The sequence below is a fragment of the Bos indicus genome, chromosome 5 (genome assembly GCF_029378745.1).
Source record: "Bos indicus isolate NIAB-ARS_2022 breed Sahiwal x Tharparkar chromosome 5, NIAB-ARS_B.indTharparkar_mat_pri_1.0, whole genome shotgun sequence".
Classification (NCBI taxonomy): Eukaryota; Metazoa; Chordata; class Mammalia; order Artiodactyla; family Bovidae; genus Bos; species Bos indicus.
In genome coordinates this window covers 7,153,714-7,167,199 of record NC_091764.1, presented here as the reverse complement: position 1 = coordinate 7,167,199, position 13,486 = coordinate 7,153,714, and the positions used below count along the sequence as shown (strand labels likewise).

The 13,486-nt window shown below is 39.8% G+C and overlaps 1 protein-coding gene across 3 annotated transcripts in view; it reads right to left on the bottom strand.

Annotated features, from left to right (window-relative positions):
• NAV3 (neuron navigator 3) overlaps positions 1 to 13,486 on the bottom strand; it is an 893,860-nt gene that overhangs the window by 645,185 nt on the left and 235,189 nt on the right. The window lies entirely within an intron of this gene.

Genomic DNA, 13,486 nt, shown 5'->3' with positions numbered 1-13,486 from the left:
CCATCTCTGCTCTGTGTTATAATGCATGTTTAACATCTATTTGTACATCCTCTGTATAATTCAAAACTATTCAAATGCTGAATGAGATAAAAACCTAGGATATTTATAATTTTAAAACCTGATGAGAATCAAGCACAAATCATTGTATACCTTCAAAATATATGTTTTATTCTAAAGTGATATTTGGAAACTAAAACATATTAAAAAGATATTATGTCATGGCCCTTTAAAAATCATGTTAAATTTGAGCTCTGAAGTTGGAAGTAAAATGAACTTTTATTTAAAACTACTACCAGACTCCAACATTGGCAACCTTGTTGGAAAATGAAAGGTGATTTGTATTAAGTAGGCTCCCAGAGAGACGCTTCATTACAAATATATCGTCGAAGAGATATGCCTTCACTCTACTTAATCCTGTCCTTCCAGCCGGGGTCAAGGTGTGTCAGGGTTCAAGCGTAGAATATAGTAAACTGAGTTCTTAGAAGTGACAGGGAAGGACCAAGTGGGATACTAAGAATAAACATGAACATACTCTCTCCAGAATGTTGTTAGCTGACAGTAAAAATCTACCCTCTAGTTGAGGCAGTTAATGTTATGCAAGCCACATACCCAGTTCATGCAGCCTTTCTAACTGTGACACCTCCCACTGAGACTGATCTCTATCTATGCAGTTCCCCTAAAGAGCACAGCAGTTTCACAGAGGAATGAATGTCTGGAAACAACCAAAGAGGCTTTCTAGCTCAATCCAAACTTAACTAAAACACTCACAGAAATCCTTCTAGGTACCATTTTTAAAGTGTATCCTCTGGATGAACCTAGAGCCTATTACACAGGGTGAAATAAGGCAGAAAGAGAAAAACAAATAGTGTATGTCAACACATATGGATGGAATCTAGAAAGATGGTACTGATGAGCCTGTTTGCAGGGCAGCAATGGAGAGATGCAGACACGGAGAACAGACTGTGGACACGGTGGGGAAAGGAGAGGGTGGAACGAATTGAGAGAGTAGCATTAAAACATATGCATTACCGTATGTAAAATACAGAGCCAGTGGGAATTTGCTGTATGATGCAGGGAGATCAAACCCAGTGCTCTGTGACAACCTAGAGGGGTGGGCTGGGGTGGAAGATGGGAGGGAGGTTCAAGAGGGAGGGGACATATGCATCCTTATGAATGATTCGTGTTGATGTATGGCAGAAACCAGCACAATATTGTAAAGCAACTGTCCTTCAATTAAAAACAAACAAATAAATTAAAAAAAATAAAATTATACCCTTTGTCTTCTTATTTTAGGGCTACTAAAACAATCTAAAACTGACAACCCTCGTCCTCCTACAAAAACCAAAAGGAATCATTGATGAAATATATAAATAACCTTCTCTGGAAAGACCTGTCTGGTCATTTGTTTTCCTGATTGTGGAAATGTAGTAGCTTGTGTCACAACCAGGCTCCCTGCTGAAGCAGACCATGAAACGAGGGTCTTACTTGCAATTCTGCTTCTGGCTGCTGCTGGCCTCACAAGCCCGGCTCCTGATTATTCCGAGGTGGATTCAATCGATCAGTCTCCAGGCACATACAACAGTCAGGGGTCAACGGCCATCATCGCAATCAACCAGAGTCAGTATGAAACGTACACTTCCTTAACACGGCAGTTGGGCAAGGGGCATTCAGCTAGTGACCCCCAACCACCTTTGATGTTACAACCGAATTAACATCACTCACATAAAGCAATTAAGAAGGCCAGTCCTGACAGCTGTTAGGCAAAACCGCAGAGAAGCCGGAACAGTAGGTTGTGGAAACACCTGGCTTATTTTGAGCCAAACAGATTCTTAGATGGCAACACAGAGAAAAGAGAATGTATTATTTATTGAACACACATACTACAAGAGAGCAAGAGGGCAGGATGATGTCTTAAATGAAATAACGAATCAATAAAAATTCATTCCTTTCTACTTCAAATAAGAATCTCAGAGGATTGTTCCCTGATTCTGTAATAAAGAAGGTATATTGCTCTCCACTAGTATGGCAATAATAGTTCATCCGTATACTTCTTCCTCTTTCAGGGAAAGGCAAGGGATTCTTAACATTTTAAAGTGAGCTGATTCACGTGGCTTCAGGTGGTCATGCAAACAGTATACTCATATTTCAGTTCATACAGCTCCATATTTTAATATTAATGTACATTAGTCAGATCATATTCTTTGTAGACTTCATTATTCTTCAAATATAATACCCAATGTAACAAAGCCTACTTTTAAAAAGCATTATCAGCACATAAAATTTCCAACTTACCCTTACTAACAGACATAGAAGATTCAGAGAATGTATGATTGTCTGCACACATTATTTTTTTTTAATTGCTATCTTTGATTCAAAGAATTCACAACCAACAAGTTTGTTTTGGCTAAAGATGCAGACTTCTAAAGGCAAGCTTTACTATGAAAACCATGCTTTGAGGGCAGGGTTCAGTTAGCCTTTCCCCAATATGTATGGGTCCATTGACAGGAATTTTACTCTTTCCTTAGGAATAGCAAACGTTTTAAGCTCAGGTGTTCTCAGGTACATCTACAGTTCATTCGCCCTAAAAACCAACACCCAAAAGAATGATACTGTCTGCCTCCACTCACACATGGTGTCTCTCTCCTATCAGGGAAATAACTACATTTCTCTAACACAATATCCTTAAGAAGCTCACACATTTCTACTGTATTCCAGCATTATGCTTTTCATTTACTTCAGTTAAAATTTAAAACTCCCACATATACAAAACCTTATACATATGAGACACTGTGATACGAGCCTTACAAATATTAACTCAACTCATCTTCATAGAAACCCTGTAAGATAGATGATATTATTATCCCCATTTTACAGATGAGGAAATTGAGACAGAAAGCCTACATTTTCCGAAGGTCACATGGCTGTAAAGTGGCTCAGTGGAGATTAGATTCCAGGAAGCCGACTCCACAAAAAATAATCCTAAGGCTTTCTACTAATCATGCATAATATTGATGGGATGAAACCCCTTCACTTACTTTTTTTTCAGAAATCTTAAGAGGGATAAAATGACCCTAAAATTCACTTGAAGGTTAAATATATACAGATGATTCAAAAAAATCTTAAGAAAAAATAAATGTAATGCTTTTCCCTACCAGCTGGTTAAAAGACATTAGCATTTAGTACACAAAGAGTCAATTCAAATCAGCAATGAGAAGAAATATCCAGTAAGTGGTAGACAGGAGCAACCGGCTAGTATTCAACCTGAGACAGCATTTTAAGATACCTGTAAGTATTTCATACAGTATAAATTGGTATATTAAAATATACTAACTACAAGTAAAACATGATATTTTGATGCTTTGCATTCTAGATTCTGCCAAACCAAAGCAAGAGAACAATCATACATCTGAGAAAGTTTTGCACCAAAAACATAGGTAACAATTAGATAGCATCTGCTCTATACACTCAAACAACTTTTAAAAATAACTGGGCTTCCCTGGTGTTCCAGGAATCTGCCTTGTAATGAAGGGGACATCAGTAAGATCCCTGGTCCCCGAAGATCCCACATGCCACAAAGCAGGTAAGCCTGTGTGCCACAATCACTTAGTCCGTGCTCTAGAGCCCAGGAACCACAACTACTGAAGCTCGTGTACCTAGCATCCATGCTCTACAGCAAGACAAGCCACCACAATCACAAACCTGGGTCCCACAACAAAGAATAGCCCCTGCTCTCTGCAGCTAGAGAAAGCCTGGGTGTAGCAACAAAGACCCACAATTGCAAAAAAAAAAAAAAAAGATAAATCTTAAAAAGGTAACCACTGATTTCTAGCCCTCACTCATACATGGGTCTCTCTTTCCTCTAGGCACATGAAGTTTTGTGGGCTAAGAGAGGGGCTTAATGACTGCTTCTGGCCAGTAAGCCAGAAAAATTAAGTCACAATGTGGTAACTGATAATGTGGCCTGTCCCAAGTGGTGCTGGTAAACAGTCAGGCTCCATCAGCTTTGATCACTGAGTGCCTATGTGGAATAGTGCACACCATCACCATAAGTTATGCAGCATGAGAAGAAATACATTTGCATTTATTCTTGCAACATAGATTATTTCATACCATTTAGCACAAATACTAAGAATAAAATATACTAAGGGGGTTGCACAAAGAATCATAGATCATTTCTAAAGCCATGGTAGAATTCAAAAGAACATTACGTAATAATGTAAAAATCAAATCATAAATTATCATATTTAACAGACTTTCCAAACATGGGAAGGAAGAATACAAAAGTTGACTCCGACAAAGAGAGTTAATAATGAAATTAGATACCTGATTTTCAACTCACGGATAGCAGGTATTTTTTGGAGGAAGAGACTAAGACAAATAGAACAAATATAATAACCCAACGTATTAAAACATTAAAGCTAAATAATAACCTGATGATCAGCTGAGAACACTCAACACATACAGTTTAAAGTGAATAAACAACAGAATAATAGGACCGAATGGGATTTAAAAACATTTTAGTAAGGACACATGCAAGAAAAAAAAAAAAAAAAGAAATCAGGACACTTTGCTCTGAAATAATACAGTATGAAAGATAAATAAATAAAAAGGATACCAAGTATGACCCTGGAGCTCAAAATTTTAAAGTCAACCTATATACATAATGCAATTCTGTCTAACAATGAATATATAAATAAGATATGTAGAAAGGCAGAATTTAGTTTCTTTCCTCTTATTTATTTGTCAAAAATCTTTAAAGATCCTACACTGGAATCCCAGGTACTTCGTAATGAATGACAACAAAAAGGAGATCCTTTAAGGAAAAAAAAATTGATTGCAAAATGTAAGAAAGCATGAAAGATTCTGAGTGTTTGAGTATTAAATCAGGCATGTTTTGCATGTAAGAGCTTGTATATGTAAGACTGTCAGCTCTGTCAACATTTATGCTCAACTAAGAAAAATGAACTGTGGTGTTGGAGAAGACTCTTGAGAGTCCCTTGGACTGCAAGGAGAGCCAACCAGTCCATTCTGAAGGAGATCAGCCCTGGGATTTTTTTGGAAGGAATGATGCTAAAGCTGAAACTCCAGTACTTTGGCCACCTCACGCGAAGAGTTGAGTCATTGGAAAAGACTCTGATGCTGGGAGGGATTGGGGGCAGGAGGAGAAGGGGACGACAGAGGATGAGATGGCTGGATGGCATCACTGACTCGATGGATGTGAGTCTGAGTGAACTCCGGGAGTTGGTGAGGGACAGGGAGGCCTGGCGTGCTGCGATTCATGGGGTTGCAAAGAGCTGGACACGACTGAGCGACTGATCTGATCTGAAGAAAATGTAAGAAATTATCATACATTTCATTTTCTTCATGTAGTTTTTTTGATGATACAGTAACATACTTTTGCAGCTGGCAAGGAACTTCAAGCTCACCATGAGCAGTAAGAAACACTTTTGTGAAACAACTCTGATTGGTTTGGATTTATTCATAGAGACCTGATTATATTTTATATCAGAAAGCTCTATGTGTTGCAGTAATCAGAAAATAATTACTGTGCAAAAACTCTTAACAACAAATATTTCATTTATTGGTATTTCATAATTCAAAACTGACATAGCTGTGCAGTATTATAAGTTTAAATGCCAAATGAAAATTAGTCATTTTTAAAGGACCAAAATCAGGAAGACTTCAAGTAAGAGTTGAAAAGATGTGTCTAAATACATTTTTTATGTTTATGGATATTAGTGGTATTGATATAAAACTTAAAATGTAAAACTTAAGAACAAAAGAGCTGATAACATCACACACACACACACGCACACACACACACACATATATATATGGAGAAGTGATATACATATATATCACTTTGTCAGGCCCAAATGTATTCATCATGTTCACGTCCTGGAGATAGTGCGGGCGTTGAAAAGGATGGAGAGGCATCATCCAATTTATGGCCATCACAGTCGCTGGCATTACAAATCACAGTTTTCTAAGTTAGACACCCTGCATCAATCCCCAAACTCCCCTCTTCCTAACCCACTGAAAAAAGTGAAAGTTTTAGTTACTCAGTCACGTCTGACTCTTTGTGACCCCATAGACTGTAGCCCACCAGGCTCTTCTGTCCATGGAATTCTCCTGGCAAGAATACAGGACTGGACAGCCATTCCCTTCTCCAAGGGATCTAAATCCTAACCCACGGAAGTCCCTTAAACACAAAGCCCCACTGATTCAACCTGTGAAACACCTCTGCTGCTTCAATCCGACTTTCAGCCTCCCTCATTTCGATCAACCAACACTTCAAATTGTTGAGCTTACCTTCTGAAATCCACTATTCACAAAGGAAAAAGTCACCCCTTGCAGGTATGGATTCAAGAATGGCAATTCCTTCTTTAAATGGCATTCACTGGCTCCCTATTTGCTCCAAGATGAAGTTGCAACTCTAGAGTATATCTTACAAAGGTCCTTAAGAATCTGGCACTGGGAGTCTCTCCACCCACATCCCTGGGTATTCTGCACCGCTCCCCCCCACCAGCCAGCCCTGCTCCAAACACGACATGCTGAACTTGGGGGACACTCAACCAAACTGTCCTTCCTTGGCTTTCTCTTTCTGGAAACTCTCTCTGCTACCCCTTTCTACCTTATTACTGTTAAAGATCAAACTCAACTATTACTTCCTCCAGGTGCTTGACACAGCCCTCTTGATCTTGGTTAGATCCTCTCCTAATCCAGGCTTCCATGGCTCCTGGTGTGCCTTCCTGTCACCATACTCACCACGCTGTACTTGGTACAGACTAAACATTTGTGTCCCCTACACCCCGAATTCACATTTTGAAGCCCTGATCACCAGTGTGGATGGAGGTAAGACATTTGGCAGATAATCAGGTTTACATAAGGTCATGAAAGTCGAGCCCCCATGGCGGGATTAATGCCCTTATTAAACATTTTAAGACCCAAGGGACCTCCTTGGTGGTCCAGTGGCAAAGACTCTGTGCTCCCAATGCAGGAGTCCCAGGTTCAATCCCTGATCAGAGAGCTAGATCCTACACGCCTCAGCTAACACCTGACAGAGTCAAATCAGTAAATGAAATAGCATCTGGCCCCATCCCTTCATGGCAAATAGATGGGGAACCAGTGGAAACAGTGGCAGACTTTATTTCTTTTGGGCTCCAAAATCACTGTAGATGGTGACTGCAGCCATGAAATTAAAAGACACTTGCTCCTTGGAAGAAAAGTTATGACCAACCTAGACAGCATATTAAAAAGCAGAGGCATTACTTTGCCAACAAAGGACCGTCTAGTCAAGGCTATGGTTTTTCCAGCAGTCATGTATGGATATGAGAGTTGGACTATGAAGAAAGCTGAGCGCTGAAGAATTGGTGCTTTTGAACTGTGGTGTTGGAGAAGACTCTTGAGAGTCCCTTGGACTGCAAGGAGATCCAACCAGTCCATCCTAAAGGAGATCAGTCCTGGGTGTTCATTGGTAGGACTGATGCTGAAGCTGAAACTCCAGTACTTTGGCCACCTGATGCGAAAAGCTGACTCAGTGGAAAAGACCCTGATGCTGGGAAAGACTGAAGGCAAGAGGAGAAGGGGACGACAAAGGATGAGATGGTTGGATGGCATCACCGACTCAATGGACATGAGTTTGAGTAAGCTCTGGGAGTTGGTGATGGATAGGGAGGCCTGGCGTGCTGCAGTTCATGGGGTCCCAAAGAGTTGGACACAACTGAACTTATTTGAAAACAAATATTTAAAATAAGTATTATTTAAGAAACTGAAAATTAGAAAAGAAATTAACAGACTCAAAGATTTCTCTCCCCTCCCCTCTCTAAGCACCAAGGAAAGGCCATGTGACAACATAATCAAGAAGAGGGTTTTCACCAAGAACCTGACCATGCTGGCAACCTGCTTACAGACTTGCAGGCACCAGAACAGGATTATTTGTTATTTAAGCACTCAGTCTATGATAAGTTACAGCACTCTGAACAGAGACAATATTGTATTCAACCACATACACATCCACTGGCACAGAGACTTACCTATCTGGATTCAACACCATATTCTCAGCACTGACATGGTCTCTGACATGGCAGTGTATAGTTCAGAGACTTACTGACAAAAGCAAGCTGATGTGACACAAACGTGACACGTTAATTATATTTCCAAATAGAACCTCAATTAAATAATAATATAAAAACTTGCTCTTTAGTGCTTTCTTTCCCTGCGATATCAGCTATTAAAGAATCTGCCTGTAATGCAGGAGACCCCGGTTCAATTCCTGCATAGGGAAGGGCCACTGGAGAAGGGAGAGGCTACCCACTACAGTATTCTTGGGCTTCCCTGGTGGCTCAGCTGGTAAAGAATCCACCTGCATTGTGGGAGGCCTGGGTTTGATCCCTGGGTTGGGAAGATCCCCTGGAGAAGGGAAAGGCTTCCCTTCCCTTCCCCACCACTCCAATATTCTGGCCTGGAGAATTCCATGGACCGTATAGACCATGGGGTCGCAAAGAGTCAGACATGACTGAGCAACTTTAACTTTTACATATTAAAAACACTTTAAAGTTTGGAGATTACAGTGTTATCCTAAGAGAGGATAAGTCTGCAAGACTGTTAAGCATGTTAAGAAAAGAAAAATAACAGAAAGGCTTTATAGAGAAGCAGTAACACTTTGCATAATTTCGATGAAAAACAGCATTCAAGATAAATGTTTTCTTAAACAAGGCACTGTAGCTTTCAATTTCTACTACATTTATTTCACCTTTGCCCATTCAGTAATAGGCAAGGTAGATCATAAACTTGATTGCAGCTCCAAAAATGAGAATTAGTCTACATCAATCATAGTGATTCTGTTTCCTCTGACAAAAATTATTTTATGGATGGAACTGTGATCCAATTCTGGCCAATAAGCTAAGAGGTTTCAGGGAATGACTGCCAAACAGAAACAAGGAACATACAGTTCCCGTGGCCAATGTGACCGTCCAGCAACCACAGGAGAAGTGAGCGCAGCGACATGTCACTCAGGGGAAGCAAAGAGCTCAGTAACAGGAAGAGACAGAGCTGTGTCCTAACTGAGCCAGACCTGAAACCCTTTGCCTCTCAATTTCCTCTTGAAGGAGCCAATACAATTTCTTATTAACACAGTGTGCAGCTGCTTTTTGTTAACTGCAGCCTTTCTGATAGTCACTCTCCCTAGTCCACAGTGTATTGACCTGATAAATAAGTGCTTCAAGCAGACAAAATCTTAAGTTTTCTCAAGGTGGTCCAATAACTACTTGCATCAAAATCACCTGGGGGTACAGTTTAAAAATACAGGTTTAGCAGGCCTCCCATCAGACCGACTGAACCAGATTCTCCGGAGATGTGTACAAACCCCCACTGTAAAGCAATACTCCAGGCAGACAACAAATTTTGAGACTTCACTTGATCCATATTCAGATATGCAAGTGCTTTTAACAGATCTAGGAGCTTTTGGCTTATGTAGCAAAAGCATTTCTCTTAAAATGATTATGATGTACGAATATACATGCAAAAATAATTGATATTTTAAAGAAATTATAGACTGAGCAACTCTGATGAAGCAACAGTCAAGCTCCCAAAGGGGCCTTGTAAAATCACTATTCCAAAGCTATCAACATAAAGTGAAATTGGCACTCTCACCTTGGCTAACAGCTATGACAAGAGATCGCTTTATCCCTGTCAGTAGTTTAACTTGTCACTGTCAGGACTAACAGTAGCCTAGGGCGACTCTGGCAAACTTAAAATAGAAAGACTGACTACATCTAACTCATATGATTAATTTTCTCTTTTGTGTTTTTCACAACTCCATAAATAAACATAACACAATGCTAATAGGAAAGATGAAAGTGTCTAATATGTACTAAAATTCTGCTAAGTGTGTCTGAAGTACAAGGTAATATAGAAAAGTAAATTGGTGGTGGCAGTATAGTGGAATTTCTTATTTCAACATGACTTGTTATTGCTATCATCATTTCAATATATATACATACATTTCAATATATATACATACATAAATATATATATACATTTGAGAAATAAAATGCAAGACCTACAAAGTATTCAACTAAAGTCTAAACTAAGATTTATATTATCAACTAAAATAAACTATTTTTTTAATTTCACACCCCATGCAATTTTTTATTACATAGAATATATTCACAAGATACATTTCTATAATCCTGAAATTCCCAGGCTTCTGAATAAAAACAAGATTCCTTGGTCTTTCTGTTAAACATTTATCAATATTTCTTGAGAAACTTGCATAACACAGAATAAATAAGATTTCCTTCAAACATAATTTATTCGCACTCAATGTAAAAACATACAAACCAAGACTATCACTTGAATAACCCAGAAATTTCTTTCAGGAACACCTTTTAAACAGATAATTTGGTCTCAAAAACTGTCCACTTCAATTGGTGTAGTAGATATTCAAAGCTAGAGATGGACTGATTCCAGTATCTTATAAAAGCTGTAGCAATTCTGTCTAATTTCAATAGATTGTTCATACCACTGCTGGGAGACTATGTTTCATGAATAGGTTCACATTTCTGCATACTCAGGACTTTCTGGGTAAAAATTACCAGCAACCTGGGATTAAAAGATGACTGAATGGAAGTTAGAGACAGAGAATTTTCCCAGAGAGATCTAAGGGCTTATCTGCCTCAGAGATATTTGCTTACGTGTTAAGGGTAATAAAAATCTCTAGACCTTTCCCTCCCCTCCCCAGACAGAAATTATCTCTCCATGGAGAAAGAGGGGAAAACATGCTTGCTGCCTTATAGAAAACTCTGAGTTTCATAATTTAGGGGTTCCTCTCCCTCAGCGCAGTCTCTGCATGCACAGATGTGTCTAGTCCGCACTGCGTGGCCCCACAAGGAACTGGAACACAGCGGGATTACTGCTTCTGAGATGCTGTGTGAGTGAATGGTCTAAGCTCTGATCTGGAGGTCTCCTCCTTTGTAGTGTTTATATAGGCACACTACAGTGGCAGGGGAGCTTTTGGCTTACAAGAAGCTTCTTCTCTTTTTAAAAAAAAATTTAATTGAAGTAAAACTGAGGTCCAATATTATACATTGCAATTTATACAAAATAGTGATTCACAATTTTTAAAGGTATGCTCCATTTACAGTTATTATAAAATGTTGGCAATGTGGCTTCCCTGGTGGCTTAGCTGGTAAAGCACCTGATTGCCAATGTAAAAGACTCAAAACACACAGGTTTGATCCCTGGGTCAGGAAGATCCCCTGGAGAAGGAAATGGCAACCTGCTTCAGTATTCTTGCCTAGAAAATCCAATGGACAGAGGAAGATGGTGGACTACAGTCCATGGGGTCACAAAGAGTCAGACATGACTGAGGACGCACACGCAGTACAGGCAGTACTGGCTGTATTCCCCGTGTTGTACACTAAATCCTTGTAAGTTACTCTATACATTTATCAGTCTACCACTTAATCCCCACCACTTACTGCCTCTCCCCTGCTCCTGTTTCTCCTGGTAACTACTAGCTTGATCTCTGTGAGTCTTTTTTGTTGCATTCACTAGTGTGTTGAAAATTTTTTTTAGGTTCTACCTATAAGTAGTATCATATAGCTTTGTCTTCTCTGTCTGAATTATTTACTTATCAAGTATCATCCATGCTAATGCAAATGGCAGGATTTCCTTCTTTTTTGTGGCTGAGTGGCATGCTATTGAGGGCTTCCCTGGTGGCTCAGATGGTAAAGCGTCTGCCTGCAACGCCGGAGACCCTGGTTCGATCCCTGGGTCAGGAAGGTCCCATGGAGAAGGAAATGGCAACTGACTCCAGTATTTTTGCCTGGAAAATCCCATGGACAGAGGAGCCTCGTAGGCTACAGTCCATGGGGTCGCAAAGAGCTGGACATGACTGAGCGACTTCACTTTCACTTCCAGCATGCCATTGTGTTAATGTATGTGTGTGGTGTGTGTGTGTGTGTGTCTCTGTGTGTATGCTTATCTTGCTTCCATCTCATGGCTACTATAAACAATGCTGTTATGAACACTGGGGTGCACATATCTTTTCAAATCAGTGTTTTCATTATCTTTGGATATATACCCAGGAATGGAATGGCTGGGTCATATGGTAGTTCTATTTTTAGCTTTTTGAGAAACTTCCTTACTGTTTTTCACAGGGGCTGAACCAATTTACATTCCCATCAACAGTGTACTACGGTTCCCTTTTCTCCATATCCTTGTTACCTTTTGTTATTTGTGTTCTTTTGGATGACAGCCATTCTGATTCCAAGGGGAGGCAGGGTGGGTTCTAGGAGTAAAGATAGGAATCACAGGCAGAGAGAAAGCTTCTTCAGTAACAGACTCAACAATTGCCTACCAATGTTTTTATTTGGATTCAGGATTTTTCACCTGCACTACTGCTGTAGCCTACCTTTTCCTCTAGAGGCTTCCTCCACATTATTTCTACAATATCATCCTTAAACACATCTCGTGTCAATCGATATCTCCTCTCCTTAAAAACTGTTAACAGAAGGCAGTGAAGTACTACATTAAGAGCAAAAGCTTTGGAGTCTGAGCCTGTGTGGCTCCAAATGCAGCTATGCAGGTCACCTACTAGGTCCTCTGGTTAAGTCACTTAACCTCTTAGTTTCCTTATCTACCAATTAGGAAGAAGATAATACATGCAAATAACTTAAGCAACCCACTGCCCACAGTTAGCCCTCAATAAATGGTGGTTGTTATCACTCTTAGCACAGCTCCTCATTACCGAGAATAAAGTATGAACCACATAAAAATTCCCACTGGAGAGCATTAAAATCTGGCTCCAAATGTTCTCACTTCGACAACTCAAACTCCAGACCTGCTTCATTTATCCCCATCCTCAAGGCATGTTCTTCTTCACAACTCCAGAGCTTTAATTGTGCTCCTTCTCATCCCTAAAGGCATTTATCCTCCTTTGTCACGGAAATGACGGTTCATCCCTGATCCAGGTCATCCTCTGTCTGCTTTTGGTTGTCAGTCACTCTGTCCGCTGGGCTCCAATGCCACATCTCTATCTAAGTTCTCCAAGCACTGACTGCAATCATTATTATTCATTTAGACATTTGTTTCCCACACTAGAGAAGCTGTAAGTGTGGTGACAACCTGAATCAAGATGGAGTGGCCCATCCGCTAGGTTGCATTATATAAAATATGGAGTCATGGTAGCTGGAGGCCAAGGGGTGAGAGGGTCAAAATCTTGCTTGAAAAAGGAGGCAAAGCAAGATAGTTTGCACCAAAAGTACCCATAGTACCGGGATCACCATGGAGCTCCAAATGCAAAAATGAATCAGAAAAATGATAAAACAATTCATATCAAAAATAGCAGTGGCATTTTTCAAAGAACTAGAACAAAATTGTTTTTTAACATGTAAGGAAACACAAAGACTCTAGATAGCTAAAACAATCTTTAAAAACAATAGAGCCTGAAGTAGCATATTCCCTGACTTTAGACCATACT